Below are 7,854 nucleotides of genomic sequence, written 5' to 3'. Positions count from 1 at the left end.
CCTGTATTTACCAGGGCTGTCATTACCTGTATTTACCAGGGCTGTCATTACCTGTGTTTGCCAGGGCTGTCATTACCTGTATTTGCCAGGGCTGTCATTACCTGTGTTTGCGGGCAGGGCAGGGCAGGGCAGGGGAGAGGAGAGGGAGGGGAGGGGAGGGGAGGGGAGAGGGGAGGAGAGGAGAGGAGAGGAGAGGAGAGGAGAGGAGGAGGGGAGGGGAGGGAGGGAGGAGGGGAGGGGGAGGGAGGAGGGGAGGGGAGGGGAGGGGAGGGGGAGAGGAGGGGGAGAGGAGAGGAGAGGAGACAGGATGAATGTGATTTAACTAGCATGATACGCTGTTCATTCATTCATTATATGGGGATTGGAGAGGAGCTTATAGGGATTGGGAGCGCAGCCAAACCTCTGGTTCTCACAGCCATTTAGAACTTAATATGTTCATATTTACCATGAAGAAACCTTCCTTCTAGCAGGCGCTTTATGGTGCATGGAGGAGAGAGGCTAACGGGTCCACACTACACGTCCTGCTAGTCTTCACTAAGCCTGTAGTCTACAGTAGAGACCTGCTAGTCTTCACTAAGCCTGTAGTCTGTTAGAGACCTGCTAGTCTTCACTAAGCCTGTAGTCTACAGTAGAGACCTGCTAGTCTTCTCTAAGTCTGTAGTCTACAGTAGAGACCTGCTAGTCTTCACTAAGCCTGTAGTCTACAGTAGAGACCTGCTAGTCTTCTCTAAGCCTGTAGTCTACAGTAGAGACCTGCTAGTCTTCTCTAAGCCTGTAGTCTACAGTAGAGACCTGCTAGTCTTCACTAAGCCTGTAGTCTACAGTAGAGACCTGCTAGTCTTCTCTAAGCCTGTAGTCTACAGTAGAGACCTGCTAGTCTTCTCTAAGCATGTAGTCTACAGTAGAGACCTTCCTCTCTCACTCTCCTCTTCTCTCTCCCTCCTCCCAGGCGCCCCTACCGGTCCCTATCTTAAAGAGGACCAGTTCCACTGGCAGCTCCATGCTCACTATTACCCCCTGCTCCGGTCTGCCGGTGTGCGTAAGTTCATGGTGGGATATGAAATGCTGGCGCAGGAGCAGAGAGACCTTACACCTGAACAGGTAATACATTTGGGAAACACTATTACTACAACATATGCTATATATAAGCACAGATCTTCGTATGTCTAAAACATTTAGTAATTAGCTAAACTATTCCTATGTGTCCATGTTATTTACCACAGCTCCTAATAAAGTTATCAAGCTACTCTGACAGGTTAACTGTCTAAATTATTAGCTACCTCAACTATGTAACTCTGACTGAGGGTCCAGGCTGTAACTCTGGGGAGGGTCCAGGCTGTAACTCTGACTGAGGGTCAGGCTGTAACTCTGACTGAGGGTCCAGGCTGTAACTCTGACTGAGTCCAGGCTGTAACTCTGACTGAGGGTCCAGGCTGTAACTCTGACTGAGGGTCCAGGCTGTAACTCTGACTGAGGGTCCAGGCTGTAACTCTGACTGAGGGTCCAGGCTGTAACTCTGAGGGAGGGTCCAGGCTGTAACTCTGACTGAGGGTCCAGGCTGTAACTCTGAGGGAGGGTCCAGGCTGTAACTCTGACTGAGGGTCCAGGCTGTAACTCTGAGGGAGGGTCCAGGCTGTAACTCTGACTGAGGGTCCAGGCTGTAACTCTGAGGGTCCAGGCTGTAACTCTGAGGGAGGGTCCAGGCTGTAACTCTGAGGGAGGGTCCAGGCTGTAACTCTGAGGGAGGGTCAGGCTGTAACTCTGAGGAGGGTCCAGGCTGTAACTCTGAGGAGGGTCCAGGCTGTAACTCTGACTGAGGGTCCAGGCTGTAACTCTGACTGAGGGTCCAGGCTGTAACTCTGACTGAGGGTCCAGGCTGTAACTCTGACTGAGGGTCCAGGCTGTAACTCTGAGGGAGGTCCAGGCTGTAACTCTGAGGGAGGGTCAGGCTGTAACTCTGAGGGAGGGTCCAGGCTGTAACTCTGAGGGGGGAGGGTCCAGGCTGTAACTCTGAGGAGGGTCCAGGCTGTAACTCTGAGGGAGGGTCCAGGCTGTAACTCTGAGGGTCCAGGCTGTAACTCTGAGGGAGGGTCCAGGCTGTAACTCAGACTCGCACTCCGCCCAGTACTAATTGAGGCTGATGGGGAGTTTGTGAGTAATCAAGGGCTGATTGCTCATCAGGACCCCGGAAGTATGGTTACGCTCGTAACCACGAGCCTGCTGAACCAGGAGACTGAAAGGGGTAGGGAGATGTCCCTATGTACTGTGTTCATGGTGACACAAAGCGGTATCCAACTGTATGGACCAACATGGTGACGCCACAAGGGAGCTGCCAGATGATGGGTGCAGTGCCCCTATGGGGGCACGAGTTGAGGAAGAAGGTACGGGCCGGCCGAAGAAGAGAGCGGGGACGACCAAAAGCCTGTGCGGCCCGGAAGCAACCGGTTAACCTGCATTGGTCTCGGCTCCGGAGTCGGAGGGGCGCCGGAACCCGAACCCCTAGGAACCCCTGGAGGAGGAACCCATCCTCCTCGATTTCGAGGGGCCAGTCGAGACCCCGCTGGGGGCCAACTGAGGGGAAAATTCAGGACGGCCCAGTGGAAGGATCCGAACATGAAAGCCACCGCAGCCCAAGTGATAGCGGTGGATGGACTGCTACTTCCGTGGGTGAGTGACTGGCGATACCCCCATTTCGAAATCAAGAATAACCTTGTATCAGGTGTGACGCCAACACAGGAACTTCGAGAGGTATTGTTTTCTTGCCCCGAAGGTACGTGGGAACCGTTCTTCAGCTGGCCCACACCCACCTGTTGGGGGCGCACCTGGGAATGGAGAAGACCTGGGAACGGCTCGCCGCCCGGTTCCACTGGCCCGGGATGGGGAGGGCAGTGGAAGACTACTGTCGCAGCTGTCCGGAGTGTCAACTCACTGCCCAAAGCTCACTTCCGAAGCCCATTCGTGTCCCTACTGATCATCGGGTGCCCTTGAAATCATCGCCATAGACATAGTGGGACCCCTGGTAAAAACAGCACGAGGACACCGGTACATCCTGGTGATAGTAGATTATGCCACCCGGATTATCGAGGCAATTCCACTACGGGTATCCAAGGGATCCGCCCGGGAGCTGTTCCACCTCTTTTTGCAGGGTAGGCATCCCGAACGAGATCTTGACAGACCAAGGTACGGAGTTTATGTCCCGCCTGATGAAAGAGTTGTCCTGCAGATCAAGCAGATCCGAACCTTTGTTTTTCACCCACAGATGGATGGGCTCGTCCGAGTGCTTTACACGCTGAAACAGATGCTGCGGAAGGTCATCGAGCAGGATTGGAAGAACTGGGACCAGCTACTACCCCACCTAATGTTCTCAATCCGAGAAGTACCCCAATCCTCCACTGGGCTTTCCCCGTTCGAACTTCGGGAGGAGGCCACGCAGGCCTACTGGACCGCGCAAAGAAGGTGTGGGAAGCTGAAACGACCCCCTTACGCAGCGTAGTAGAGCACGTGGAGACGATGAGGAAGCGGATGACAGCCATATGGCCCATCGTGGGGGAACATATGGAGAAGGCCCAATGCGCGAGAATTCCCAGGTGGGAGACAGGAGACAGGGTGCTGGTCTTAATACCCACGGCCAGAAGTAAGTTCCTAGCAACACGGCACGGACCATACGAGGTGGTCGAGAAGATGGGACCTGTCAATTACCGCATACGGCAACCGGGGAGATAGAAACTTCAACAGAACCTTCAACAGAACCTGTTGAAGAAGTGGCATGAGAGGACAGCCTTGGCCATGTTATGGTCGGGACCCAGGACGCAAACGGGACCAGTGGTGGTCCCGAGCAATGAGGACCTTGAGCCGGCCCAGAAGCAAGGGCTCGGAGAGCTTGTTGATCGAACACGGCGGTGTTCTCCAACGAGCCTCATTGAACACCACATCCGTTCCCATGAAACAGTAAGAAAGAGGCCATATCGGATTCCGGAGACCCGAAGAAAGGCCATGAAACAGGAAGTGGAGGCTATGCTGAGGATGGGTGTCGTTGAAGAGTCCCACAGTACATGGTGCAGCCCCATCGTGTTGGTGCCCAAACCGGACGGGAGCCTCCGCTCTGTACGATTTCCGGGGGTGAACGACATCAGCTTGTTCGACGCATATCCCATGCCGAGGGGGACGAGCTCATCGACCGATTGGGAAAGGCCCGGTACATCAGCACCCTTGACCTGACCAAAGGATATTTGCAGGTACCGTTGGCAGCCTCCTCCCGGGAGAAGACGGCGTTTTCGACACCAGACGGGTTGTATCAGTACCGGGGCTCCCGTTCGGTCTCCACGGAGCCCGCCACATTCCAATGGCTGATGAACAAAGTACTTCGACCACACCAGCAGTACGCAGCGGCCTATTTGGTTGACATCATCATCCACAGCCAAGGTTGGGAAGAGCATCTGTCGCACCTCCAGGTGGTGCTGGACGCGATCCAGAAAAGCCGGGTTGACAGCGGACCCCAAGAAATGCAAACTAGGTTTGAGGAGGTGGAATACCTGGGGTATTTGATGGGACAGGGGAACGTCAAGCCCCAGGAGAGGAAGGTTCACGCTGTGCGTGACTGACCGTTCCACGCACCAAGACACGGGTCCTTCCTGGGACTGGCAAGATACTATAGCCGATTTATCCCCAACTTTGCGGCTATAGCTTCCCCCTCGCCGATCTAACCAGGCCCCGCTTCCGAAAAGAGTGAAATGGACGAACGAGACAGAGCGGCACTCAGCCGTCTGAAGGAAGCGCTGTGCTCCCATCCGATTCTCTTAACGCCCGATTTCCAGGTGCTGATGGTGGTCCAGACGGATGCGTGTAATACGGAACTATGCCGTTCTGTCCCAGATACACGATGAGGAGGAGCACCCTTCATGTACATCAGCAGAAAGCTGGTTCCTAGAGAGAAGAAGTACTCCATTGTGGAGAAGAGTGTCTAGCGGTGAAGTGGGCGCTAAACACTCTCAGAGTAATACCTGCTAGGTACCCACTTCAGCCTGGTCACAGACCATTCTCCCCTGGTCTGGATGGGTAAAGACACAAACGATCGGGTCACCAGGTGTCCCTTCAACACTTCTCTTTGTCTGTTGTTCACAGGTCAGGTCAGGAGGAAGCATGGAAACGCGGATGCCCTATTGAGAAGGGAGACATACGTCGCACTGACACAGTCCCCTTCCCGACAGAGCTAGGGGGCCGGCGGCGGCTGCGTACAGCAGGTCAGCCACCAGGGGGAGACTCGTCGAGGCCTGGTGACACACGGAGTATACATCACGAGGCGATGGCTCCATCTGCTGGACGTGCCAGGTCTCGACGGGCACTCCGCCCAGTACTAATTGGAGCTGATGGGGGAGTTTGTGAGTAATCAAGGGCTGATTGCTCAGCAGCTGTACAAGCCCAATAAAGCTGCCAGAAGGGCAACACACAATAGAGGACTGGGGAAATGAAGGTGACTTCCGTGTAGTTGGAGACGGTGCCGGGGGCTAAGACGAGGGAGTACAGCAAGACCCGGAGCCCAGAAGACGGTATCCCGGAGAGGGTCTCATGGGGGAGAACTATCCTTTTCTTATGATTTATTATTTAATAAACACCCTTGAAACCGAGCTAATCATACTCTGTCCGTGTCTGATCTGTGTAAACGTCTTGACCCAACCCCTTGGTCTGCCACAGTACATTATGACCTTAGTTCATCTTCAACTGTCTCTGTTGTACTTTACTGTGACTCTACTCTCTGTGTGTTCCATCCTCAGGCTGCTGAACGACTGAGGAACCTTCCAGAAGAACACTACAAGACCATTGAGACGGCAGGAAAGATTGGTGGAGAGACACCTCTGGCCCTACCACAACTCTGACCCTACCACACCTCTGACCCTACCACACCCCTGACCCTACCACACCTCTGATCCTGACCCTACCACACCTCTGACCCTACCACACCTCTGATCCTACCACACCTCTGATCCTGACCCTACCACACACCTGACCCTACCACACCTCTGATCCTGACCCTACCACACACCTGACCCTACCACACCTCTGACCCTACAACACCTCTGACCCTACCACACCTCTGATCCTGACTCTACCACACCTCTGACCCTACCACACCTCTGACCCTACCAACACTATGACCCTACCACACCTCTGACCCTACCCCACCTCTGATCCTGACCCTACCACACCTCTGATCCTGACCCTACCACACCCCTGACCCTACCACACCCCTGACCCTACCACACCTCTGACCCTACCACACCTCTGATCCTGACCCTACCACACCCCTGACCCTACCACACCTCTGACCCTACCACACCTCTGATCCTGACCCTACCACACCCCTGACCCTACCCTACCACACCCCTGACCCTACCACTACTCTGACCCTACCACACCTCTGACCCTGACCCTACCACACCTCTGACCCTACCACACCTCTGACCCTGACCCTACCACACCTCTGACCCTACCCCACCTCTGACCCTACCACACCTCTGATCCTGACCCTACCACACCTCTGACCCTACCACACCTCTGATCCTGACCCTACCACACCTCTGATCCTGACCCTACCACACCTCTGATCCTGACCCTACCACACCTCTGACTTTAACTCTGTCACAGGATCATCAACTAGACTCAGCAGCCAGTTGGTGAACCCTGGTCACATTGACATTAGATATTAAAGTATGAATAACAGGAAGTGCCTATCAAAACTATCAACAGTTTGATACAAATAATACTAGATCTCTTTTTGGGAAGAGAAATATATAACATTGCTGATGGTGCCTTCAGAAAGTTTTCACACCCCTTTTTCCACATTTAGCTTCAGCCTGAAGTTAAAATGTATTAGATTAAGATGTTATGTCACTGGCCTACACAATATACCCCATAATGTTAAATTGGAATAATGTTTGTAAATTGATAAAAATAAAAAGTTAAAATGTCTTGAGTCAATAAGTATTCAACCCCTTTGTAATTGAACCCTAAATAAGTTCAGGAGTAAACATTTGCTCACATAAGTTGCATGTACTTACTATGTGCAACAATAGTGTTTAACATGATGTTTGAACATGTTTCTACCCCACACATACAACTATCTGGCAGGTCCTCAATCGACTAGTGAATTTCAAGCACAGATTCAACCACAAAGACCAGGAAGGTTTTCCAATGCCTCACAAAGAAGGGCACCTATTGGTACATGGGTAAAAAAAGAAGCAGACATTGAACATCCTTTTGATCATGTTGAAGTTATTAACTACACTTTGGATGGTGTATCAATACACCCAGTCACTACAAAGATACAGGCATCCTTCCTAACTCAGTTGCCGAAGAGGAAGAAAACCACTCCGGTATTTCACCATGAGACCGATGTTGACTTTAAAATAGTTACAGAGATTAATGTGATATGAGTATACTGAGAATGGATCAACAACCTTAAAGTTAATCCATAATACTAACCTAATTTACAGAGTGAAAATAAATAAAAATATTCCAAAACAAGGCACTAAATTAAAACAGCAAAAAATGTGGCAGAGGAATGAGCTTTTTGTCCTGAATACAAAGGGTTATGTTTGGGGCAAATCTAACACAACACATCACTGAGTACGACTCATCACTGAGTACGACTCATCACTGAGTACGACTCATCACTGAGTACGACTCATCACTGAGTACGACTTATTTTCAAGCATGGTCAAATGACATAAATAAAACACATTGGTCTAGCAGGTGTCACTGCAGGCTTCTGTTCCTGGCTCCAACAGTGCAGTAATTTCTAACAATTCACAACAATACACACAAATCTAAAAGTAAAAGAACGCAATTAAGAAATAT

The 7,854-nt window shown here is 51.8% G+C and overlaps 1 long non-coding RNA gene across 1 annotated transcript; it reads left to right on the top strand.

Moving 5' to 3' along the window:
* Positions 1 to 606: 606 nt before the first annotated feature.
* LOC135563857 (uncharacterized) lies at positions 607 to 6,966 on the top strand. Its single transcript, XR_010460611.1, has 2 exons — positions 607 to 1,101; positions 5,772 to 6,966. It is a non-coding gene; the product is annotated as an uncharacterized LOC135563857 (long non-coding RNA).
* The last annotated feature ends 888 nt before the right edge of the window (positions 6,967 to 7,854 follow it).

The sequence above is a fragment of the Oncorhynchus nerka genome, linkage group LG22, assembly GCF_034236695.1.
Source record: "Oncorhynchus nerka isolate Pitt River linkage group LG22, Oner_Uvic_2.0, whole genome shotgun sequence".
Lineage (NCBI taxonomy): Eukaryota > Metazoa > Chordata > Actinopteri > Salmoniformes > Salmonidae > Oncorhynchus > Oncorhynchus nerka.
Note: the sequence above shows the minus strand (reverse complement) of the source record. Positions and strands in the feature narration are given on the sequence as shown.